The following is a 27,299-nucleotide window of genomic DNA, read 5'->3' as shown; positions in this document are numbered from 1 at the left end:
TCCAAACTCCACACAGGGAGGGCCGGAGGTGGAATCGAACCCGCACCCTCCTAACTGTGAGGCGGACGTGCTACCCAGTGCGCCACCATCTATCTATCCTAATCTAATATAGCTATCCTAATCTAATACAGTGGAGCCTCGGTTTTCGAACACAATCCGTTCCAGAAGGCTGTTCGAGAAGTGAATCATTCGAATTCCAAATCATATTTTCCTATTACAAATAATGGGAAAGAAATTAATCCGTAAAACACCTTTTTAAAGCATTTTTTCATTTGTGCATTTTTGTCCAATCGCGCAACTGCAGCGCACCGCCGAACGCGTAACCGTAGCGCGTCGCCGACCGCGCAACTGCATCGCGCTGGTCGCATTATTGTGACAGAGCCGTCGCTGAAATTTAGAAAATATTTTTAAAGTCCTGATGTACTTTCCAAAATTTAAGTGGACATCAGTGCGCAGGGAGCTTAATTTTGTCCGATCGCGCAACTGTAGCGCACTGCCGAACGCGCAACCGTTGCGCGCCGCCGACCGCGCAACTGCACCGCCCTGGTCGCATTATTGACAGAGCGGTCGCTAAAATTTAGAAAATATTTTTAAAGTCCTAATGTACTTTCCAAAATTTAAGTCGACCTCAGTGCGCAGGGAGCTTAATTTGGTCCGATCGCGCAACCGCAGCGCGCCGGCGCTCACTGTCGCATTGCTTTAGGAGCGTCTTTGGCGTTTTAGGATGGCTTTACTACTCCCACTTGCTTCCTTTGCATATATGATTAGAGTTGATGCAATCCTTAGAGTAACGAGAACATTATAACGAACGGAGTCAGTTGGCATGCGGGTCCTCTCGGCTAATCTCGCGAGGTTCGACAACCAAATTTTGTCCGACATCCGAAGCAAAAAAAAGCTCAAATTTTTTGTTCGAATACCGATTTGTTCGAGAACCGGGACGTTCGAAAACCGAGGCTCCATTGTACAGTGGAGACTCGGTTTTCGACCACAATCCGTTCCAGAAAGCTGTTCAAGAAGTGAATCGTTCGAATTCCGAATCATGTTTTCCCGTTACAAATAATGGAAAATAATTAAACCTGTTCCAAGCAAAAACGCCTTTTTTAAGCATTTTTTATTTGTGCATTTTTGTCCGATCGCGCAACTGCATCGCACCGCCGAACGTGCAATCGTAGCGCGTCGCCGACCGCGCAACTGCACCGCGCTGTTCACATTATTGTGACAGAGCCGTCGCTGAAATTTAGAAAATATTTTTAAAGTCCTGATGTAGTTTCCAAAATTTAAGTGGACCTCAGTGCGCAGGGAGCTTAATTTTGTCTGATAGCGCAACTGCAGCGCACCGCCGAACGCGCAACTGCACCGCGCTGGTCGCATTATTGTGACAGAGCCGGCGCTGAAATTTAGGAAATATTTTTAAAGTCCTGATGTACTTTCCAAAATTTAAGTGGACCCCAGTGCGCAGGGAGTTTAATTTTGTCCGATCGCGCAACTGGAGCGCACCACCGAACGCGTAACCGTTGCGCGTCGCCAACTGCGCAACTACACCGCGCTGTTCGCATTATTGTGACAGAGCCGTAGCTGAAATTTAGAAAATATTTTTAAAGTCCTGATGTACTTTCCAAAATTTAAGTGGACCCCAGTGCGCAGGGAGTTTAATTTTGTCCGATCGCGCAACTGCAGCGCACCACCGAACGCGCAACCGTAGCGCGTCGGCAACCGCGCAACTACACCGCGCTGTTCACATTATTGTGACAGAGCCGTCGCTGAAATTTAGAAAATATTTTTAATGTCCTGATGTACTTTCCAAAATTTAAGTGGACCTCAGTGCGCAGGGAGTTTAATTTAGTCCGATCGCGCAGCCGCAGCGCGCCGGGCGCTCACTGTCACATAGCTTTAAGAGCGGCTTTGGGGTTTTAGGATGGCTTTACTGCTCCCACTTGCTTCCTTTGCAGATATGATTAGAGTTGATGCAATCCTTAGAGCAGGGGTCACCAACATGGTGCCCGCGGGCACCAGGTCGCCCGTGAGGACCGCATGAGTCGCCCGCAGGACTGTTCTAAAATTAGCTCAAATAGCGGCACTTGTCAGTGAGCTGCATCTATTTATTTTAAAGTCAAACCTCGGTTTTAGAACGTCCCGGTTCTCGAACAAATCGGAATTCGAACAAAAAATTCGAGATTTTTTTGCTTCGGTTGTCGAACAAAATTCGGAGGTCGAACCTCGCGAGAGGAGCCGGGAGGACCCGAGAAAACCCGACCGCACGGCCCGGATGCCGACTGACTCCGTTGTTATTTTATTTTCGTTACTTTGAGGATTGTATTAACCCCTAATCATGCCTCCAAAGAAAGCAAGTGGGAGCAGCCATCCTAAAACACAAAGACGCTCTTAAAGCAATGCGACAGTGAGCGCCCAGCGCGCTGCTGTTGCGCGATCGGACCAAATTAAGCTCCCTGCGCACTGAGGTCCACTTAAATTTTGGAAAGTACATCAGGACTTTAAAAATATTTTCTAAATTTTAGCGACGGATCTGTCACAATAATGCGACCAGCGCGGTGCAGTTGCGCGGTTGGCGACTCGCGACTGTTGCGCGTTCGGCGGTGCGCTGCAGTTGCGCGATCGGACAAAATTAAGCTCCCTGCACACTTAGGCCCACTTAAATTTTGGAAAGTACATAAGGACTTTCAATATATTTTCTAAATTTTAGCGACGGCTCTGTCACAATAATGCGACCAGCGCGTGCAGTTGCGCGGTGGGCGACGCGCTATGGTTGCGCGTTCGGCGGTGCGCTGAAGTTGCGCGATCGGACAAATATGCGCAAATGAAATAATGCTTAAAAAAGGCGGGGGTGGGTTTGTCTTGAAACGGATAACATTTTTTTCGGAATTCAACCGATTCGCTTCTCGAACCGCCTTCTGGAACGGATTGTGGTCAAAAACCAAGGTTTGACTGTATTTTTGTATTTTTCTTGTTAAAATCACACTTACATGTGAACTGGAAATGACAATAATGACACAGTGAAAGCCAAATTGGCTATTTCAGAAGTGTGTGTCAAACTGGTAGCCCTTTGCCTTAATCAGTACCCAGGAAGTAGCTCTTGGTTTAAGAAAGGTTGGTGACCCCCGCCTTAGAGTAACGAGAACGTAATAACGAACCGAGTCAGTTGGCATGCGGGTCCTCTCGGCTAATCTCGCGAGGTTCGACAACCGAAATTTCGTCCGACATCCAAAGCAAAAAATCTCGAATTTGTTGTTCGAATACCAATTTGTTCGAGAACCGAGACGTTCAAAAATCGAGGCTCCTCTGTATATCTAATCTATCTATGTATCTATCTAATCTATATCTATCCCAGCATGACCAATTCCTTGCTCCTTGTTCAACGGGCAGGATTTGGGAATTGCAGCCCCACCGCTGCGGCTTCCCGGCTCCTCAGGAGAGCGCTACCTCGCAGCTACAAGTCCTCGTGCACATCATCGCTTTCGCTTCTTCCTCCATGCTTTGTAGATGCACTCTTATGTTAATCCACATTTAGCTTTGTTCCCCCACTCGAAATGGGGAGATGGAAGCCGTCCAGAGAAGTTTTTCTTTCACCGGCGTCTCTTGTGAGATCCAGCGCCATGCCCGGGAGGGGGGGTGTCCCAACAATGGGGTGCGTACAATATGTGTACTGTAACTCTTCAAAGCTTGGCTCTTCTGGCTGAGGTGTTTGCGCAGGCACATTGTTGAAAAATGTATGAAAAAGCCCCAAGTACTGGCATCGTATTTGTTTTGTCTACTGGTTGGAGGTAAAAGGTAGCGCAACGCTGCAGGAGTGGACTGATTTAATGATAGCAAGATAAAGCAAAGTTAAAAACAAAGCATTGGCCGCTCGTCTTTCATACTTTTTGTTTATTGACAGATAGTGTCCTGCCTTTTCACAAGTCCCTTTTGCCTGAAAAATATATTTCTGTCTGGCAGCTTTACCAGGTTTAATCTTATCAGTTTCTGAAGCTTGCTTGTTCAGAAATTGAGCTCTATTCTCTCCTCAAATGACAACCGCGCATATTCTAAGCTGCCAAGTATGCGAGTCCGACTTACTCAAGTTAAACAATGGACACGATTGCGGCGTTGAAATGTCGAACTTCATTGGCAGAAAAACTGATATTGATGTGGCTTTTTTTTTTTTTTTGCATTCCTCTGGTGACTAATTAATTCATTTATCAGCGCTTGGATTCATTCCATGGACGTGTTTGCCTTTAATTGACAGTGATCGCTCAAACACGAGGGCGCTAGTGGGAGCTGTGCAGAGGCAGGAGGATGTGGATCGGTGGTCACCTGACATTTTTTTTAACCATGTCTCAGTTTCTGGGCCTTCTCTTGTGAGAATGCAACCATGTCCTGTCTTACACACTTGAAGCCTGCTTTTGACGTCCTCTTCCTCTTGTTAGCTTGCTCTGCTGTCTTGCTAAGCATGACCAGCCCTCATCTTCACCCTGTTCCCCTGCCTGCCATGCCTGAGTCGTTCCCTGCATTCCCACTTGCTCCATCAGCCTACTTTGTCAAGACTTGACTGGACATCAGTGCTGAAATTCCTTAGGTATCATCTGCAGTGTTGGAGGCCATTTTAAATCATTCGTAATCCCATACGTAGTCAGACTACAGTTGTTTTACCCTCAAGGAACTCTCTGATCTTGTAGATCATTTTTTTATTATCAGTAAATTAACTAAGTTAATGTTTCAAGGTGACTGTGGCAACACTGAACGTCTCTTAGCGTAGCACAGAAAACAACTGTTCCAAAAATATTTGCCGCAAGCTAACAGTAAATCCAAAATGGTGTTCATGCGACTGAACGGCCTCTTGCCCACAGTTGTTTGGGAATCTGCTCCAGTATAAGCCATAGAAAATATAGAATGCCAAATGGTTGGATTCTTACCACTGCCAAGTGAGGACTGTTTTCATGGTTGGTTAGTTAGCAGGATTAAACAACACAACAGATTTCCACGCAACTTGGTGGTCCCAGATGGAAGAATCCATTTTGTTGTTTCCGCATTTTGCCGTTTGATCCCCAGCAAGAAAATATATTCCTATCTACAGTGACTTCATGTTGTTGGGCCAAGGAGGAACCCATTAAACTGCAACAAATGTGGTTGGCCAAACTCTTGAGTTTCTTGAGGTCAATGGAACGTTCACGTCATTCTTACCACCAGGAACATTTTCTTCTTTTTAAGAACTATAGAGTTCTAAAATCATAGTTTGTCAATTTTTTTTTTGCCACTAATGTAAAACATGCTCTTCACAGAAACCTTTAACCACTTTTGATACCAGAGACTGTGTTGCAATCAATGTAGCGATGTCCCAAGTTTAACAGGTTTGCTGACCTCACTGAAACGGCAGCTGGCAACAGTCTGGAAAGATCTACATCCAACGTTGCCCTTGGTCTGACCTTGTCTTGGCACCCACAGCGCTCATGCCATCCCATCCGCCGTACTCGACTCCCCTTGACCCACTAAATCTGCGGAGGCAGCACTAATGCAGACTGAAGGACTCTGATGTCTTCACTTGCTTTCACGGGAGAGGTTTGGTGGCCATGTGGAGCAACTGTTAACATGCTGAATCAATCTATTGCACCTGAAGAATGTTCCATTAACAAGTGACATCACGCTCATGTGACTGATCCCTTGTGTAACACAAACTCTTTCAGATCCGATTACAGTATTTGTCATTTTGTGACAATACATTAAAGAAATGGCTCTTGAAAAAAAAAAAAACTTAAAAGACTTCCACTGGACCAAAGAATTTCACTCTTTGTTCATTACGCTCATGCTCGAGAAAAAAAATATATATTTCATGCATGACAAGCTCCTGCAAATGATATTATGTTTATATTTCATCTGTTGTGGCATCTGCGTGGATCATAATGACGAATAGCTCCTTACAAATGCCACGACTCGCCAATTCTCCCGGCTAACTAAGGGATTTTATTTTTTCTCACATCCGCGGTTGTCAGTTTGCTGGCTTTGATCGGACCCAATTGTTCGGAGATGTGGATGTTTGTTTCTTCCGGCGACAAACTCATGTTGACAGTGTGTTTACTGCTGACTGAAATGTGGCTGTGAAGACGTCCCACATTGTAATGAGGCAGTAAAGGTTTGACGGTAAACAAAAAAAATCACGTTTTATGTCTCCCATCTATTACCGTATTGGCCTGAATATAAAACCGCCCCGATTATAAGACGACCCCCTCTTTTTCAAGACTCAAGTTTGAAAAAAGACTTTTTGAACACCAAATTTAATTTTTATTCAGAAAATAATTACATCTGAAACAAATGATTATAACAATATATTCGAGAGAAAAAACATGTTATTTTGCCTCATTCAAATCATGCGAAAACTGTCTATAAGATCTTAATATCCGAACGTTTAAATACGTAAACTAAAGTGCAATCACATTTGTAAATGAATGGCTTCTGGTTTTTGAAATGTAAATAAACCAATCTACTGTGATAAAACAACAACATTTCAATAACTGCATTAACCATTAAAGGGACGTCTAACTAACTGTAGTCTTGAAACAAATCTGAATAAGGAAAAACATTGCAATAAAATAATGCAAACTGCTACCGCTATTGTTGGGGAGCCTGAGGACTGTATAGGGGGTTGGCTCGGATAGTTATGCTCTTTTCGCCCCCGGGTGTCGGTCAGAACACAGGAGGGAAGACGTGGTTCAGTTTTGATTGCTTTACTGAATTATTGGCAAAAAATAATAATGAATAACCATAAATGAAATACACTCGGCAACACACCAAACATAAGTCATCGATCGAGACAACAAAATACATTTGCTGGCGACCGTTAGTCGCTGTGCCGCTGCGCAACGGCCACTCGTACAATGCGAGGCAAACTCAAAGGAGCACGCCGGAGCTGTCAATCAAACAGCAAACCGCGATCGGACAAACGGCACAACAGTGGACAGTAGTAACAATGAAATGTATATACTCACTTTGTGTCAAAGACGCACACGATCACAGCAACATACTCAGTCGATTATGAGCGCGCCGGATCTGTCAATCAAACGGCGCGCACACGAAGCAAACCGCGATGTGACACGATCACAGCAACATACTCAGTCGGTACCAGCAACCTTTAACTTACCGCTGCGCCCAAGTCAAAATGGGTATAATGTCTAGACCTCGAATATAAGACGACCCCCACTTTTTCAGTCTTATTTCAATGCATAAAACCTCAGTCAAGTTTAAGTCTTATATTCGGGCCAATACGATATATTCTATTTGGGAACCTTGTATGACTTGGTACCGTTCACTTTTACTTTACACCCGTGTTACCCAATTATTTTTTTCTGACCGCATGGTAGAAAAATCTTTCTTGGTAGTTCATCAGTGCATATCGTTTCAATTCACTTGATTTGCTGAGCTCAGTTGAATTAAGATGCAGCAAACCTCCCTTGCTGATGAGAACTCATTAAATGCCGGCAGAGTTAAAATTTACGTTTGACGTCTATACCCGTCAAAGGTAGTGAATGAGTCAAAACACTCACCTTCACGGGTCAGTCAAGACTGAAAGGTGCTCATCAACTTAATGTCACCGATCGAAATGGAGCAAGGCGACCAAATGCAGTTTGGACCAGGGTTTATTGGAGGAACTCAAAAGACAGACTCGGCAAACTGACATGACTTAACAAAACAATAACTAGACTGACTGACCGGAACGGGAGGCAAGAAAACAACAGGACATGCAGACATCAAGACATAACGAGAACAACAACACAATGATCCGACGGGGAATGCGGGGCAGACAAGACTTAAATACAAAACACGAAACACGAGGCAGGTGACCGCGGTTACATTGATTGAGGTGAGGGGCGATGCGAACAGAAACCATGGCAACCTAGACACATAGCAAAACTGGGGACGAGACATGACACTTATAGAAGAAAGACTAACTATGTCTGATTCTTCTTCCACCATTATCGTATTTTGAAAGTTGTGGCGCCAGATGTCGATTAATTGAACAGGTGGCTCTCATTGATACCGCCGGGGTCAATAAAGTCTATGCTTACTGACTAATGATGCCACATATCATCTGCATCGGTCTTCCGAGGGTTTTGGATTGACGATTTGTAACCATGGCCGCTTCATCAGGCTAATCCAGCACCATTGATTCAGCCTTCATATTGCTTCCGGGTCAGCAAAGAGCTCCCAAAAGACCAAAGGTCATGAGTTTGAAACCCAGCACGCAAATAAAGATCTCAGCCTGCCGACATTTAAAAAAAATAAATAAAATATTTCCAAGATCAGATGTCACTCTTCATATCAGAGTCCAACAGGCCTGGCCAGCTCCAAATAGATATATAAACTAATCTCACCGCAGGTGTCGTCTCGTTTTGTCTGTTCTCACCCTCACACCGGGCTGTTTATCTGACCTCAGCCCTCCGAGGTGCCGTTTACGCCACGGGAGGTGTTTATCGACCAGCAAAGTGATTCCAAAAAGACACTCGGCTTGTTCATTAAAAGTTCCGGACTCTTCCGTCTGAGAAACGATGGGAAGAAAAACATACTGCGATGTAGTGAAAGGTGCTTGGGGGGAGGGGCGGGGCAGATATTATCCGAGTCTTGATGGTGTTCCGTTTGATTGAATTCCCTTTGACAATCTTCCGTCGGTCCTGTTTGGATCCCCGACGGTCCAAGATTTGTTTCCCTTGCGATTGTGTTGGCGGGTTATTTGATCAGCTTTGTTAACACGCTGCAAATAAGGATGGTGAATGTTAAAAGGCTGTCAGTGGCCTACATAGCTGCTTCTGCTGGAGGTAGACCCGAGCTGTATTTTCATTTGTTTTTATTATCTAGTCAGAACTGAGAATGTGGAATTAATCGGAATTCGATTACAATGACGATTATTCCAGTCAACGATTACAAACTTGGCATGATCGTAAAAAACAATCATGCAGTTTTTAATAAAAAAAAAATCAATTTCCTGTTTGGTTATACAAGCAAACAGTATTTGAATTAATTGAATTGAATTCACAGTTTGTTTTTTTTTTGAAATAACAAATGTGATACATTTTGTTGTTCCATAAAGATCTTATATAATTATAGTATTTGAAAAAATACTTTTCTTAATATTTTTACATTTAAACATTTTATTGTTTTCTACCAAGAAATAAATTATCGTTTGGTAATTGAAATTTCGATTATAACTAAAATAACTATTATTTTTCTCCATTTTTACATTTAACCATTTAATTGTTTTGTACCAATAAATAAATGATTGTGTGGTCATTGAAATTTCAATTATGACCAAAATAACGATTATCATTTTTCTCCACAACCACAACTTTCATTATAAGGATATTCGTTTGCCCCAATTTGCTGGAAATCAACCGTATTAGGTTTTGATTCCAGTAACGCAAGACATCAAAGAAGAATCTGTCTGAATTTATAATCAGTCTGGTCCACTGTCGTTTTCAATGCCGCCATCACATCAGATTTTTAAAAGCCTCCAGATGCCGTCAAATTGTTGTTTCCACACTGGCAGTACTTCAAACCACCTCTCGAGATTAGCGCACAGATTGGCCAAGGGTCTGAAATGGTGTGGATTTATCAATAAAGCTGTCGGGCTTCGATTAACCTGGCCGGCCGTGCTCCGGCATTAATCAGACCCCAGGCATCAATCTGGAGGTGCCCGCTGACACGTTGACCCAAACAAGGTTGGCCAAACTCTTGGCCTGAACAAGACACAAGCATACCACTCATCATCCTGAAAGCTGACCAGGTAGGAGAATGGATGATGTCCAGGAGTGGAGGGACTTCCTGTCATGGTTTCTGTGCTGCTGGTAATTATGGATAGTGGTCTAGGCCATCCGTCAGGGACAAGCGGGCGGCCAGATTGATACCAGCGAAGGAGCCCGGTCCTGTTATTTTCATCCCCTCTCCTGCGCTTAAGCTCCTCAGGATGTGATTTGGGAAATGGCGAAGCCACTCATCCATCAATTTCTCGCTTGTTTGGTTCCCAGTGGAAAAGCACCAACAGAAGCAGCGCGACACCCCGAGCGCGCCAAAATTCTAAAGGCCATTTCGCACAACGGTCAAAAACTGAAAACCAAATTCGAAGCAATTTAAAAGGTGGCCTAAGAGTAGAACCACTGTGTGGAACATTTAAAATGTAGATTACAGGGAAAGGTAGTCGTTGATGATGCAAGAGTAGCGTGGGAGGTGAGTAATGACTGTGCTTTAATTAGAAAATAATAACCACTCGCAATTTCCTTTACTTAATTACAATCAGCACACTGGCATGTTAATGACTTCCTCTTTCTCTCATCGGTTGGATTCTGACCGAGATGACATCTGTCGGCTGCGTTAAGCTTCTTACCTGTCAAAAACCGAAGAAACAATTTCAAAAAGTCAGAAACTTTGGCAGAGTTTTGATGAGCATATGAGAGTTTACCCATCTGCTTGTGGCCACAGATGTTTGGTCGCCACGGCAACAGGTTACCCGCAAAAGATTCGATGTGTTTGTCGAGCGGGATTAGTCTAATCTTCTGATTCAAAGTTATTTTCACTTTTGATGAGATGCTTGTTTACCTAATTTACGACGCACCTTTCGTCCCGGAGTATTAATTTCCGCGACGCTTTCCTGGCAGAGAACTTGAAGGCTCACCATGCTCTTTCCCTCTGTCGAACGTCCTCTATGTCCTTGTCAGGACTGCTGGATTGATGACCACGACAATTATAAGACAGTCAATCAACGACTCGCACATGAGGAGCCGGGCCGAGATGCATCTCATGATTATTGAATGTGCGTTTCTGCCACAGCCATTAAAGCCGCTTTGCACAAATATTGCACGGCGGAATTGTTGTGACATCGCCTTGTCATTTGTCACACCCGTGTGCGGTATTTTGGACGTCTTTCGCTCAATCAACTCGACTAAGGGAGGTCAAAAAAACAAGTATTCATACGTCACAAACAAGTATTGGCTTTGGAATTCAGGACTGTTGATGGACAAGCGTTGATTTCAGTTTATTCTTGCTGCTGCCTTTTGCCTGTATTGATTCTGTAATGATTTGGATGTCAGCATTTGTCGATGAACAAGACCTCACAAGATGTTTCTAGGGAAAACCTGTACAAAGATGGGTTCAAGATCACATTTTCATGTCTGGCACTGTGTGCATATCAAATCATTGGGTAGGATATAACATTTTATGCACTACGAAAAGTACGTATATCAAATCCATAGTCATCGGTAAGTCGTCGTCAAACACATCAGAATCTAGTCTTCCCCAACCACGTTATATCAAACCCATCGATTTGATATGCTTGTATCAAGACCAACTAAACTAAATCACGCACATCAATTTGGAAAAATTTCAATAGAACACCCAAAAAATTAATTAATAATTAAATGTATTAATAAAAAATATATTAACAATTGAATCAATAAAAAAATATTCCTCAACCAGATCAACCCATACCCGTTAATTGTGTATGCTTATCGTCAAGCAAATCACTTCTCGATCATCCTCATTAATTTAACGTGCTATCCGACTTTTATTGCTATTGGAAACATTTCGTGATTAATTTCAAGTCCCTCGTGGCAGAGTGTTGGTTTCAATTCCAAAGACGTTTAGCTTTATTTGCATAGCGTTAGCATGCAGGCACACTCTCTATTTAAAACACTGTCAGCGGTCACCCAGCTCAGTGAAGGAATGCCTTTGGCGCTTGAGTGGAAAGAAAAAAAAAGAAAAAGAATGTGTGAATGTCGCCATGCCCCCTCTCGCATTTTTCGTTTCATTTAGCACCTCAATCATTTCCAGTCGCTTTAAATCCAAATGTGTGCTCACAGAAGCGGTGCTATATATCAATACCGGACTGGTCATCTCACCTGCAAAGGAGCTAAATATACTGTCGGGCTTTTTTTTTTTTTTTTTTTTTTTTTTTTTTTTTTTTTTTTTGAGTTGAGGTTATTTCCCGCTGGCTATTTTTCCCCAGCGAGGCAGCTAGTGCAGGGATCCGCTTCATGAAATCTGCATTTAGATTGAACACGAGTCGAATCCTTCCTGTAAGCCCTCAAATGCTTGTCTTGTGATGCTAAACTGCATTCTTGATGATGTTTGGCTGCTCGAGCGTCAAATGAAGGAAGTCGGATGATGATGTCAGGTGTAGTGAGAGAGTCCGTAGAGGCCAGCGGGTGATGCTGGATGCGCGGGTCAGCAAAAATGGTTTTTAATAGCCCTGACTGAGGAAAAGTTGCTCTTCCAACAGCAGTGGGTTCTTGAAGTTTGCCAACATTGCACTTTAATTGCAAAAAAAAAATATTCTGGAGCTACTTCCTGCAAAAGCTATCTTTCGGAAGCCCTTCATTTATTGCTGCGCTTATTTTCTAGAATCACCTACCATAGAACTAGCACCCATATATTCAAATACAATATATTTTAAATTAGGAATGTCACCATTGAATGTTTTCAGTATAGATTATTCTAGCTATTATTCCATCAGTTAATCGAATAATCGGCTAAAATGTTAAGTAAATAAAAATCAAACGATTAACGTACTCACCAAACATTTTGAAATTGATTCAATTACTGGTGCGATTATTGTTTTCCGTAGTCAATGCAGACGTCTTGTTTTATAAAACACAAAATATTCATGAATGAATACAAACATTTATGAATAATTGCAGAGGCTGACATTAGAAGATTTGGACCATTATAAGTAAAAAAAAAATGTTTAAACAAATACTCAAGTATTAAAATAGTTGATGATTAATATTGTAATAAATTATTTGTCACCTAATCAATTAATTTCAACAGCTCTATTTCATATCTATTCATTATATCAATGAAAAAAGTTTTATTAAAAATAGTTGTCGATTAATGTTTTAATCAATTATTTGTCACATAATCAATTAATTTTAACACCTATATTTCATATTTATTCATTATACCAATTTTAAAAAAAGTTGTCTTGTCCACAGGGTAGCTGTTCTCATCGTCTGGACTGTAGTATCTGTGACTTCCATCGGTCCAAGTTCTACCATGCCAGTTGAGTGTCATAAATTATGGAGAGCCACCCTTCCCACATTTAGAGTTTGTTCCGAGTCGACTTATGCAAACAGCGTCGGGGTGACTGACTAATGATGCATTTTGAAGTAACTCCGCTATAGCTAGGGCTAGTATTTCCCACTCTCACCTCATTAATAAAAGAAAAACAAGCACACACTGGGACTTAATGTATAGAGACCATTTTGATTATGATTATGCAAATCCGCCGTGAACGCCAGTGATAAAATTACAAGCGGGTTTAAGTGCCACTAATCAATAACGGAGATGCGATGTTAGGAACTCGCCCGCGCACCGCTTCATTCGTGGTACGGCAAAGTGGTCTGTCATTCATTTTCATTAAATTCTCTAAGTGAAGCCGACATCTGCTGTATTAAAAATGTAATTATCAGAATACATAAATATGTAATTGCCACTACCTGCATAATTGATGCGCGCTAATGCAAAATGGGGAAGGTGCGAATCTCCACTTAGCAGGCACATGAACAATAGGTGGGCTCCAGAGTGATAATTGAGCCGACATGTGATTCCCAGGCTTGGGAAAATGTTAATCACACAAGACCGATCCTTCATTAGCCGCCTCATCCATAAAACGCCGTTCGCCGAACTAGCTAGCAGTGAGGGATAGCTCCGCCGCTACGCCTATCGCATGTTCCCTGTCACGGGGATTTGAAAGGAATGACTTCACCTGGGAAGCGAAATGGTCGCTCAGGCACGCGCCGGGCTAAAAATCTAATTATCTTTATGGTGATGAATACGTTAGCCAATGCGCGATACATCGCGCGGCGGCTCAGAAGCGATGCGTCCATGTGTTTTAGTAACCGGATCCGGCTGCTTATCAATTAATCATCCCTTTTATTCAATTTATATCACGCTATGCATATGATGGAAGCGTTTCAACAAGGAGTCAGGGAAGCATGTATGTTTGAGTACTCTATAGGAGACCATCTTTCAGTCGCTCGACCGTTTCCCGCTTACTGTGAGTTTTCCGGCATGATCCGAGCAGCCAGTCAGGAGGCCGGCGAGCTGCGACGCATCAAGCCGCATTATCCCAAAACTATCCCCCAAGGCTCAGCAGTGTCGGAAGCCCGTCCACAAGAAGGCCTCATTTTTCATCAGGTGACACATCCCCAACCCCATTCCAAGCCTGCCCCCCCCCCCCACTGCTACAATTGCTTCAAATCCTATTTGTGCTCTCAGTGCAAAATATTGATATGGTGATATATGGTGGTTTATTGTGTCGTTATCACATTATTGCTACCGTGGCTGTCTGTTTGCTCACCGCATGACAAGTACAACTGAATCTTTTTGTCAATACTTGGAAACGACCAATGGAAACAAACGCCTTTTCCAGTTTCATCAATATCACAAGTAGATTGGATGGTTTTTGTGGATGACTTCCCAGTTTTAGAAGTTGCAGTGTATTATATTAAGTCAGACATAATCCCTGTATGGTTAACAAATGATCAACGTATTGTGAGTTTCTTTCCCATTAAGTGTGTCTTCCTCTTCCTATACATTGTGCTTTCCCCTCCGCAATCCAAACCCTGTGGGACACCATTGTTGGCGGTACTTTTCATACTCTGACCAATACTCCCAATTATCTCTGTGTCTTAATTAAGCCTTGTTACCACACAACGGCCATCCCTGGAGTTGCTTTTCCTAGTCCAATTCCACTGCAGTTATTCTCTCTTGCAATGGGATGTTCTGTCAGAATAGCTAATTAGCGGCTAACAGATTTCTCCCAGCGTCAAGCAAGTCAAACTGTAATTAAAACTACCTATGGGCAAGGCAAGGCAAGGCAAGGTAGCTTTATTTACATAGCACGTATACATACTATATACACCCCACACACACACTGTATGTGTGTGCCATCAATATGGATCAGTGTGCTGTCAGCGCACTTGTCCACACTCGATGATTTCTTATTTTTGAGCTCATCGATCGCCTTGATGAAAGTGCGCCCATGTCTGTGCTACATGCAAGTTTATTAGCCAGTGTTGGCTGTGTGCGTGTAGCTCTCTCTGGGCGTCTGATTGACAGCAAGTCGCCTCCCAAGGCAGAAAATCCATGGCCTTCCTTGCCCCGGCTTTTACTGACTGCTGTCTTTCCCACACTTGATTTATTGTGATGCTGGGGTGTTATCAGCCGCCAAGAGGGTCAGCGTCAGCAATCATCTTTGACCAGTCCGGGCGTTAAAATGGACGCAATTTTCTTTTTTCCTATATCTGTGCAGGCAACAGGTTTCAAGTTAAATCTTACAAACTTTTTTAAGTTCATAAAGATCCAGTTCCTACGGGGATTTTTTTTTTACCAGGGCCGATACCGATCCTGAAACCAATTATTAGTGGTTAAAGAGGCTGATAACGGATATTCTAAGCTGACATTCATTTGCAATAAAAAGGAAAATTTTGGCATCAATCTTTTTAAAAAATACAAACCCAACGCTTAAATTAATTTAAATGCCAAAAGGACACTTCAGTTTGGTTTTTTAAACAAAAGTTCCAAAACAAAAATTGCAGTGAGTTCCAAGGGTCATCAGCACCTCTGATAAATATCGATGACATTTTTAACAAATAATTAGCTCCCTGAAGTTTTATGAAGTAAATATAATTTAAACTTTTTTTTTTTTAACGCACCCTTGCTTGAAGTTCAAAAAACGAAGTTCAGTATCTCTCTTCTTTAGGTCAGCAAAATTGCTTGAAAGGTTAACTGCATCCGAGTGAAAATATCCCAATTTTGAACTGGTCACTTGCCAGCCATTTGAAGAATAAAAAAGGCAGATGCCAATAATTATCAAAATGCCAAATATCAACCCTGATAATTGGTCGATTAGCAACCTGGAATGGCAGTTGAGAGCTATGATTAAAAAATGCACTGTTTTTCTATGCCGTAAAATATTTTTTCCAAAATATATGAACATTAACTTGGTGTTTTTCTGCTTTTTGGTCAGATACCATGGCGCTTGGTGTATCCTAACCAATGCTGCTTACTAAAGACAACAACCCTTTAGGCTGCCTCTTTAAACGGCATGCCTAAGATGGAAAGTCATAACTGTCCTGAGCAGTGTGCCGCGAAGTCATGATTCATGTTAGGATGGCGCACCGTGCTGTCGGTGTGGTTCCTGGATAAGAACATCAACACTTTGAAGTGTGGACTCGATTGGGGCTCCCTCTCTTCCTATCGTCGTCCCTCGTGTCAGTCTTGCAGCAGGTCTGATGCGTGGCTGACACATGACAATCTCATTTCCATCCAGGCGTGCTTCCTCGCAGGCGGAGGGGCTTCGCCGTGCAATTGCTATAAGTGTCACATTAAATCCCAGCCGGTGAGACGGGAATGGCAGGGTGACAGTGCTACCCATTCACCGGCGTCATTATCTCCACGGTTGACATCCTCGGATAGAAATGCGGCGGCGCCGCGTAAGTTTTAGCTAGCCGTGATCCTCGCGGCGTCCCCAACCGCTCTTCCTTCTGACACTCGGCGAGATTCGCTCGACGGCTTTAAAGTGACGCCGGCTCGACAGCGGAGACGGCGAGAGTCGCACTGACTCGGATCAATCAAATCCAAACGATGATGACGAGTCTGACTGCCGCGACGATGATCAATACCTGCGGCCTGGTGCATAAATTGTTGCCTACAGCAGCATTTCTGATGTTCAACCACTGGAATGGATAAATTGTCGATCCGGCAGTCCAGCTTTGAAAGACTGAGATGAGCCCCTATGTATTCAGTGGCCGTGAAGCAAATATCTGACATAACTTGGGACCCGCCTGCCGCGTGAAAGTAGGCCGTAAATAGCATCACATACTCAACAATGTGTGGCACTCAACAACCCCAGCGCTTCCCAGAATATCGGAAGACAATTACCCCAAGGAGAGTGTCCCCCCCCACCCCCTTCCATTTTGCGTTTAGCTGATGAGATTTTGGCAGGACGCCGAGGAATAAGAGGAAAGCTCAAGCCCCGTCCAATTACGGCATGGCTGAATAGCTTTGGAAGGCCCTCGTGATGGCGACGCTGGGGCGGCGGCTTGTTTGAATGGAAGTGCCGGGAGAAAAGGGGAAAATGAATTATTGATTGTAATTACACAGGTCTGTGATTCCATTCACTGCTGTGTGTGTGTGTGTGTGTGTGTGTGTGTGTGTGTGTGTGTGTGTGTGTGTGTGTGTGTGTGTGTGTGTGTGTGTGTGTGTGTGTGTGTGTGTGTGTGTGTGTGTGTGTGTGTGTGTGTGTGTGTGTGTGTGTGTGTGTGTGTGTGCGTGTGCGTGTGCGTGTGCGTGTGCGTGTGCGTGTGCGTGTGCGTGTGCGTGTGTGCGTGTGTGTGTCACCTGTTTATGGGATGCGCTTCGCTCATGCCTGAAGTTGTTAACACGGACTATTTAGTTTGCATCACAGCTCAGGATTTTGGGAATAAAAAGCCTTAATAGGGCACTGAAATACTGAATAGCCACTTAAGGTTAAAATAGTAGCGAATATACCGTACAACTTCAGCTACCTTAAATAATCTTTAAAAGAATCAAGAACACGGGTAGTTTTGGCCCGCAAAAGAATAACAAGAAACTGTAATAAAATAAAAAGGGGAAATGTTTCGAATTGTCCTTTGTGGCAAAGAACAATTGGGGTCCTGCTGTGACATTAAAGCCACACATCCCTAAAAGTTTCAAAAGCACTTGAGAATTCCAAAATAATTGCCCCCTTTTTCCCGAAACTTCATAAAAGCTGTATCATTTTTCTTGCCCTTACTTCTCTGGTCCTGTTATAATATGTAGCACAATGTCATGAATATTTCACTCAAGTTGATCCACAGACACAATTCCCATCCCAACGTTCCCCAATGCAGTCATTATACAAAATAAGTGACAACAGTCTTTAACGCCAAATGCATAGAACACATTTGCATCCCTCTAAAAAAGTTCCCACTGACAAACTTGCCACGTTACACAATCTTAAATTATAATTGCGTTAAAAATACGAGACGAAGACTCCGTGGAATTGTTTCAAGAGCACACACTTAAAAGTAACATCGTTAAACAGACATTAAAATAATAAAACTTAGAAAAAACAGACTCATTGTGAATATTGATGAGATGCGGTGCACATTGCAGCAACGCTACGCGCTCGTTTACAGCTACACAAAGTCCATCTTTTGGGATCTGCTTGTGGAACTTGGGTATAAACAAGAGAGCCAAAAAGCAACAACAAAAGACTGAGTCAATCACCATAAAGTGCCTTTGAGAATTCCTCACTCCCTGCCAAAAAAGTTGAGATTTTACATTGAGCATATTCATTGTCATAGATGCGAAGTTGTCAGCATAATGTGTTGTCTGTGTGATATTGGCACCATACATTTAACTTCAAGTAGACGTGAGCGTTCTGACAGGGTGGACATTTGCTAATGTCAGCATTTGTAGCTAGGTGACTGTGTACAGGTTAAAATATTTTTGGGCCAATTTACTGGAGAGTTTTTGCATCAATTGATATTTCACATCGACAGTTTAGTTTGACAACATGCAACTGTGCAAATGTGATATGATGAAAATTCCAAACAATGTTTACAAATATTTTATATTGCAATCAATAATGTTTCAGCTGCCATTGATGAAAGAAAAAAAAATGTCACTGAGAACATCAGAATATTATTTGAACGGCCTCCCACCCTGTAATGACAGGGTGGACAGCTATTTTATGGACACAAGCAAAAGTCTCAGTATGATTATATAGTATTATATATTTTTATACTATTCTATTAGAGTAGAATGCACGATTAAAATGACTTGTTTCATATTTTAAAAAAAAAAGTAATTTTTTTTTATGTAATTTGTGGCTCGGTGGCGCACTGGGTAGCACGTCCGCCTCACAGTTAGGAGGGTGCGGGTTCGATTCCACCTCCGGCCCTCCCTGTGTGGAGTTTGCATGTTCTCCCCGGGCCCGCGTGGGTTTTCTCCGGGCATTCCTCCCACATTCCAAAAACATGCTTGGTAGGCCGATTGAAGACTCCAAATTGTCCCTAGGTGTGAGTGTGAGTGCGATTGGTTGTCTGTCTCTGTGTGCCCTGCGATTGGCTGGCAACCAGTTCAGGGTGTCCCCCGCCTACTGCCCGATGACGGCTGGGATAGGCTCCAGCACGCCCGCGACCCCCGTGGGGACTAAGCGGTTCAGAAAATGGATGGATGGATGGATGGATTTAATTTTCTAAATTTTTTTAATTTAAATTTAATTAAACATTTTTTAATAATATTTAATTTTCTGTGACCAATAGAACCATATAAAAATGTTTTTGTAATATTTGATCACTTTTTACTTTTACTTTTTACACACACTGTAGATGGCAGCGAATTTTTTGAGGGACATAAAATCACATACATCCAATTTTAAAATATATTAACGTATATAAAATGACCAAAACATTATTGTACCTATTTTATATAGTATGTGCAAATTTTTGTTTTCCCAAAGTTTACTTTTATAGCTGACAGTAATTCCAATTGAGCACTGAAGCACAGTAAAGGCATTTGATCGTGATATTGACCCGAATACATAAGCACCTGTTGAAACTTGGTCCGTGGGGAGCCTGCAGACAAACAACAAAAGCAGCAACACCTGTTCACCACCTCAACATGAAGGGAAAAAGAAGAGCGCAAAAAAAACATCAACAATAGAAAACAACTAATACATCAGTTGGGAGATCTGATGAAAAAAGAAAAGTAGCCAAAAAAGTAATCGAAAACAACATCTTTAACCTAGTGGAGAAACTTTGAAAAAACAAGCAGAAAGAAGAAAAAGGAGAAACCAAAACAAGTCTGTTCTCGCCATCAAAATGGCAGAAGAAGCATGCATTGTGTTATAAAGCACATCCGATAGTGGATGTGATGTGTCCCATATTTACTGTGCCGCAGCAATATTGTAGCATTCCCCGGGCCGGGAAGATGAGGGGGAGGGCGACCATTATTTTCCATGGAGTACATGTTGAATTTTGCTGAATAGGTTTTATGTTGTCAGATTGAACGCCTCCTTATTGTTTCTCCATCATCTTTTAGACACCTCAATTCCCCATGGAGAGAGAGATTGTGTATTGTGTGTATTAAAAGATAAAGCCCCCCCCCTACATACACACACACACACACACACACACACTCCAAGCAGTGTGCTTACATGCCTCGCCTTTCCCTGTCTTTTCCATCTCCTCCCCCCCAAAATTCAATCTTGGTCACTGGCAGGCAGCAGCCATTTTTTTTTGACAACCGCTGCAGTGGAATTTATTAACCGTCAAGATGGCTGCTATCTGTCCCAGTTTCACGTTATTGACTGATGCGTGGCTTTTATTTGTCTGTTTTTACGTCCGTCTACTCATGTGACAATAACAGCTGAGTGATGGACTCCAACATGCCTGTTTGAGCAATGATGACGACAGGCTTGGGAAAATAAGAGTTCCCGCTGCGGCTTGCATGGGGTTATTAGAAAGGTTTTAATTGAAATTTAATAGAAATTGATTCAGTTTTCCACATCAAATACTCACCTACGGGTGATATTTGGTTTTGGTCCAACAAAAAGCTTCAAAATTTGCTGATTTATTTATTTGTTGTTGTTTTATACAGCTCTAAATCAAATCTTATTTTTAATTAAAAAAAAAACACCATTTTAAAGCTGTTTTAAAGAAAATGGAAACCCATAAATTAACAAATTGCAAACGAACTTTTATTTTTGGTGAAAAATAAAGAGGAAATAGGTAAAAATATCAATGTAAGCTTGTGAGTATTTTATATTGCAAAAAAATATTGTTGAAACGGAAACGAAAATATTTCAGTCAACTAAAATACAGGAATTATATCATAATAATTATAATTTTACAAATTAAAAATTATTTTTTGGTATATGTATTCCAAAGTGCCATCAAAGAAAATTAGTGTGACAAAGCAAACATTTTATATATTTTATATAATAAATATGTATGTTTTAAGTGCGCTTTGAGGTTGCCAGAAAATAAAACATGATTCCCATTTATGTATATTTAACAAGCGTCACCATCTACTCACAGTACATATGCGTCGTCAGACATTTTTAATGTGTGTGCCAAGTGTGCTCTCAACTGCACAGGTGCTGGCTGACGTGCGAACGGCACATCGCCCGTAATACCTACGCTCACCATCCAATCAGCAACACTGTGCAAATTGACTTGTTAGGTAAGCAGCGTTCTCGCAGATGTTTGAAATTAAAAACCACTCATGTCCTCTGAGGGCCCAACATCTGCGGGGAAAAAAAATGAATCTGGTTGACAGCTGCGTAACGTCAGTTACGAAAGTATCGGTGAAGCTACTCGATGCGAGAGTTGTTAGGAGAAACAGGACGTACGTGAAAATAAATATTTGAAAAAAGATAAAAACCAACAGGGACGAAGCGGATGACAGATGAGATGGATGGAGAGAAACTTGGAGATATTGGAGGAGCTCTGCCGATCATTTCCCTAAGGCGCGTCGCGTCACGTTCACATCCACCGACGCTAATGGGAATTCCCGGAAGACACAGGCTTTCGTCTGAGCAGACTAAAATATGTGAAAATCTGTTTTCCCTCAAAGTCCGAATATGCCGTGTGTTCCATCATACCAAATATCACATCTCGCTGAATCTTGTTATCAGCGGAGCAAAATGGATTGTGAGAACATTATATTGTTAGTTACTCCCAGCAAAGTTGCTTGTCGGTATGGTAAGGCTTTGAAAGTGTTTTTTTCAAACCAGGGATATTTGTTGAAATTTGCCTTTCGAGTCAGGATTGAGGTTTCAAATAATAGTTTCTGAGGTTTGGTTTTCAAATTAAGGTTAAGTTTCAGACCTGGTTCAGACTTTCGAGCAAAGTTCTGGATTTTAGATTAGAGATTCAAAGCCTGGTTTGGCTTTCTTGATTTCTCTGTGGCGGTCGTCATTCTCATTACCTTTCTTTGGTCCTTTCACAATTTTCCCGTCATGAAGTCGTCATGGAGACGCGTTAACCCGCCACTGTCACTTCTGTTGCCGTGGCGGCCCAATCGTTCAATCGACACGCCGGTGTCATGACTGACACAGGGGACAAGTGACGGCTGACACGGATCGCGCACCGCGCACATTTACGCAAGTGTCGCTCATCACAGGAGCATTTTTCGAAGCCGCCTTTTTTCCACGGCCCATTTGCTCCCGCCTCTCCACTGACAGATTTTTCTGGAAGGGGAACACAAGCACAGGCGCAAAATTGGGTTGAAATGATATCAGCCTTGACTCGCTCTCGGAAGAGCTCTGACATTTGGAGTGTGTCTGGCGGGGCACTCGGTGCGGCGCTGAGTCACGCCCTTATTTGGACGCGCTCCCGGCGCAAGGTTTTTCCCCTGAGTGAGTGCGAGTTGACGCAGCTCGTGAACATCATGTTTTGTGAGAAATGAAGTCCAAGCGGTTCAGGACGTGATGAGGTTTTCAAGTTAAGGTTTCAAACATGGCTTTCAAGGGTAGGGTTTTAATTTTGGGTGCCATCTCATGGTTAAGGTTTCAAAATAGGGCTTCAAGATAGTTAATATCTGGGCAGCTTGAGTTGCTTCCTCTTGTGGCCGTCCCATTTTGTGTAAAGTAAATTCATAATCGCCCTGTGAAACCTTTGGGTGTTTTGCCGAGGTCAACAAATTGAAGATGTGCCTCCCCCGCCGAAATGACAGCTGGCTCCAGCTGAGCGCAAACTGCTGACGATGCGTGACGTGACAGAGGAGTGCACGAGGACGACGAGACGCCATCGTAGCTCCATTAGTAGCCTCTCGGGGTCCTTCGAATCGATGCGGTTCCCATCCCCGCTCCAGCCCTTTGCGAACATCCGCTCGCTGCCGACGACACAAGGGCAAGTGCACACCCGCAAGGTTACCAAATAAATTATGCACTGAGGGACAAGCACATAGCCGAAGTGCATTATATGAGTTGACACCTTGCCGCATTAACTAGCACTTAAACGAGAATTGCTGAGGATTTCATTTGTAGGATGTACTCAGGTTTATTTGTAAAGCCGTTAACTACAAAAGAGTCTCACAGGGCTTCACAGGCCCACGATTCGCAAAGATCAATGACATCCTCTAATCTGAACTAGAAACTGCAAGTAGACGCCGCCCTTGACACCTCACCTGGATCTTCTAGCCCTGCTCCGCGCGACAGTTCGCATGAATATTTATCCTAAAGGTCTTGTGGAAAGAGATAACGCATAGGAAGTGTACTGTCGATAGATTACGGCTTCATAGGAGGAGTGTGCAGCCATCTGTTAGCGACGTTGGCATGTAACATTTATTGTTTGGTTGGGCAACTGCTGGTGTGTGTGTTTTAACTGCAGGCTAGTGTAGCAGCATGTTGCCTTATTTATTCATAAATTGACACTGCGTGCCAAGTATGCGCCCTACTTTTTTCCTCTCTGCTTGACTCCATGTCTTAACACGAGCATATGGAATCATGACAGGCAGGAATGGCAGTATTTGAAATCAATGAATTGTGAGCTACAGTATATGACATTATGTGGTAGTGCCTTGAGATACAAACTGAATTCACTCCCTGACCTTACACCATGCACGCAGATCTCAAATCCTCATTCTCCATTGGAATGAATGGAAGTGCCATTAATATGTTCCAACCCACCACCCAAAAACAATCTTTTATAAACCATGTGGTAGTAACGTCATTAAATCCAATATAAAGAATTAAACAGTTTGAGAATCATGTTGTAAGTAACAAACATCGTTACGACCTTGAGCAAACCTTAGATGCGCTACCCTCGTAAACACTCAAATGTTTGCCGCTCAGTGAGATAAGCAATGGTTCTTTAGAAACATCATTCAAAATCAATAGTGCTTGTGTGAACTGGAATACTTTAAATCAGCCTATTCAAATCAATCGGCAACTGAAAATGTTTACACGACTCAGAAAAAAGTCCTTTCATACTCAGCAAGACGAGCGATTGACGTCACTTAAAAAAATTGGAGTCGATGAAGCACCTTTTCATTTTACCGTAACCTAATGACGTTTTTCCGTAAAGGTTATACAGAGACCATATAAAGGTTAGATGCTTTGACCTTTGGAAGTGGCCCAGAATCAAGTCTGGACCAAAATCAGAAGAATCATAGATGCTCCAAGATGTATGAGGTGGCTAAATGTGAACTGGTTATCCATTTGTTCCTACAACTAGTTGAAGCTCAACCGCCAAATTCTAATTGAGTCATTATTCCTGTCAGTCAACCCGAATCTGTCAGCCGGCTGTCAAGTCCACAGTCATTCAACCTCCTCATGCGACAGACACCCTGTTCTAAATCCCCCAAAGGCACGGCAGCTCTTTTATATATTATACAACTATTAAAGCGCACAGCGTCTGAATTATTTACCGACTTTTATGCGATGCTCCCGGGCGGAGGAGGTCTTTTATATCACTGTTGTTATATATTTTTTCCTTGCGCAGCATATCTCGCCCCGTGCTGAGTATACTGTACCCCATATACTCTATTAGTCTTAATCTACGCTGTTAGCATAGAGCTAATTATATCCCCCACTCAGGAAGTAGATGTCGACACGGACGCTAATGGCTTTCTGTACAACACGCTTGTTGTCTTTGCTGCTTGTCAGGTGTGGATGCGAGTCATTATCGCAGCTAATCACCCCGCAAGAAACTATCAGTCATCAGTATCCCGAGTACCGCTGACGTGTAAAAAGGTTTTAATGGACGTGTAATTATAGGCTGCTTGCAAATACGACGTCTGCGGTTTTAGTGTGAGGAATTAGTTGGCGTCTTGCCGTTGTCAAGTTATTATTAGTGGTGTCTGTAAGGGTATCAAAATTTGCTAAAATAATGGATCAAGAAAAAAAAAATCAAGGTATTTTTTACAATAAATAAAATGTGTGATTAACTATGAGTTTAGATTAATCTCAATTAAATATTTTAATCGCTCGACAGCAGTAGTTATGTCTTTGAAGAAGAAAGTGCCGTCGCTACAATATTGCTATTCACCAACATCAGAAGGAAATCTAGAATGAAACGGTAAACAAGGCCTAATTGATTAATTGATCCAAGGAGCCCCAGGACGATAGTTAGTGTGTTCAGAGGGCAGTCAGTACTGGAGTGGACAAACGAAATACGATTGACTTTGATCTTTGTTTTTTTTGTTTTTTTCCATTAAGGTCGTCTTTCAATCGGGTGACCATGAAAGCGCCACGACTGCCTGAAAAAGCAGCACTTCATCAGCAGCATGGAAATGAGAGATGAATGTATTCAACCTGATCTGTATTCATGTCCTCATTTGCATCCTCCCCCTCCTCTTCCTCTGCCTCACACTGTTTGTTTTATTGCAAATTTAACTCTTCCTTGTTGGGAAGTGATACGTTTAATCTTTACAGGTAGCCCAGGCAGGCATTGGAGGACATCACTGAAGGTTACAAAAGATAGAATGAGCCAGTCAATACTATTAGTTGAGTTGGTAAACAAAAGAAATGTCCTTTCAACAACATGAATATCGTTACAAAAAATCACTGAGGCCTTGAAATGAAACCTCGCGACCTGAGTCAAGAGTGAATAAAGCATCACCGCAGCTAAAGCGCGTCAGAAAAAGAAGTTGGTTTTGCTTTTGTGTGGATTCCGTGATCTCCCGGCCATGAAATATTTCCACTTTCCAAACAAGCCCAGAGGTTCAATTATGAAGTCGAGGAAGAAGTGCTTTGACAAATTTGTCCTTGAAAATATTTATCCGCTATGTCGTTTCCTTTTTTTTTTTTCCTACAATTCAGCCGAGTCCACAATGTGCCATTGATTGTCTGCCCTGATCCTCTTTTTCATGCCTGATGAGAAAGTACCGCTTCTTAAGTGAAAGTTTCAACCTCAAGACTAGTTTTGTTTTACACCGTCCTCGTGGAGAATCAATAGACTTTGAGCCAAATGTCAACATTGGTTAGCAGGATAGCGGCAGGCGCAAGAGATAGGCCCGCATTGATTCCTTATGTAAGGCGCACGGTGACATTACGCTTCTTTATCTTCGGATGGAGAAGTCTCGGGGAAAAGGGCATTCCGATTCTTTTACCTTTACGGAAGAACTTTGGGGAGTGCTTTACCTTCCTCTCTAACTTCTCGCCCTTATCCCTGTGTCCTCCGACTCCGGATTCATCGATTGCTTGGCCAGATCACAGCAGTGCTTACGAGCGGCGGCGTGCTGCCTTTGATCGACTATTAAGGAGCTAATCTTTTCACGTGTTCCGCCTCGTGCTGTAGGACGCGCTTAGCACTTATCCCTGGAACCGCTTGCTGTTTGGAGCTTCGACATACTTCTGAACCAATTCAATTGACGTTCAAAAGCAAACGCATCTAAACAGTTTTTTCTGACTATGCCAATCAACATTAGATTAGTCAGTCATGTAAATGATCTGTTGGCTTTTTCCATATTGAAAGCAAGACTTTGGATCATTTTTCAGATTAGCAGCGATGAAAGCCAAATCCATGGATTTCTCACCACTGACAATTGATCCCTGGTTCTTCACGCTTTCTGGAATTGTCACATGAGCACAATAGTGATAGGCAAATGAAGCTTCAAATTTTGCTTCGTTTTGTGTGTGGTGTATTTTTCTGTTGGTTTAAAAAGTAGTTGAAGAAATAGAAAGTCACTTTCAGCCCAATGTTGAACAAAGCTAGAAGAGTTAAAAAAACAAGTGGTTAATGAAGCAAATTTGAAGCTTCATTTCACCATCACTACAGCATAACATTAGGCAAAACTTTGTTGAGACAAAAGGCACATTATTTGGTTTCTTGTTAACAATTTGTAACAAGTCACCATGCTAAGAAGGAACTTCATAGGCTATTTTATTGTCAATCGTAGTTCGTCTTCAGCAACAATACCAGAACCGCATTTGATTTGGAAGATTAATCTATTTTTTGTTCACAATGTTGTCATTGTTTTATTTGGTCCTTGTCTATTGTGATTTTACGTATTATCTTATGTGCAATTTATTTGAGATCAAGTCAAGCTACTCTACAAAATTTTAGAACGTGTACTCCTTTTGAACCGCAGCAAGGTATTTCTGCGGTCATTTCTGTCGCATTACACCCGCCATCTTAGCCAGTACTGAGTCTCCTTTTCTATCAAGTCCTAATAAATTGCCCTAAATTGAGACAATCGTTCCTGTGGTCCAACCCCACAAGCTAGTTTGAAACTGAGCTGTAATAGGCCATTTGTTGGTCGGCCTTCATGCCTGGTTAATGTGTTTCTTTGCCAAGGTGAGCTGGACAGAA

At 42.4% G+C, this 27,299-nt stretch overlaps 1 long non-coding RNA gene across 7 annotated transcripts in view; it reads left to right on the top strand.

The window, feature by feature from the left end:
- The window catches only part of LOC148379477 (uncharacterized), a 77,756-nt gene that overhangs the window by 23,787 nt on the left and 26,670 nt on the right, over window positions 1-27,299 (top strand). For 5 of the 7 annotated variants that reach the window (XR_015855277.1, XR_015855275.1, XR_015855273.1 and 2 more), the window contains one exon: window positions 25,205-27,219. The exons of 1 other annotated variant lie outside the window; for it this stretch is intronic. This is a non-coding gene — a long non-coding RNA (uncharacterized LOC148379477). Of the gene's footprint in view, window positions 1-5,334; window positions 5,832-25,204; window positions 27,220-27,299 lie in introns of those variants that run through there. One more of the 7 variants, XR_015855280.1, reaches the window with a different exon arrangement.

Source organism: Syngnathus floridae, chromosome 22 (genome assembly GCF_059516105.1).
Source record: "Syngnathus floridae isolate MCC-2025c chromosome 22, RoL_Sflo_1.0, whole genome shotgun sequence".
Lineage (NCBI taxonomy): Eukaryota > Metazoa > Chordata > Actinopteri > Syngnathiformes > Syngnathidae > Syngnathus > Syngnathus floridae.
This window is presented reverse-complemented; position numbering and strand designations above follow the sequence as displayed.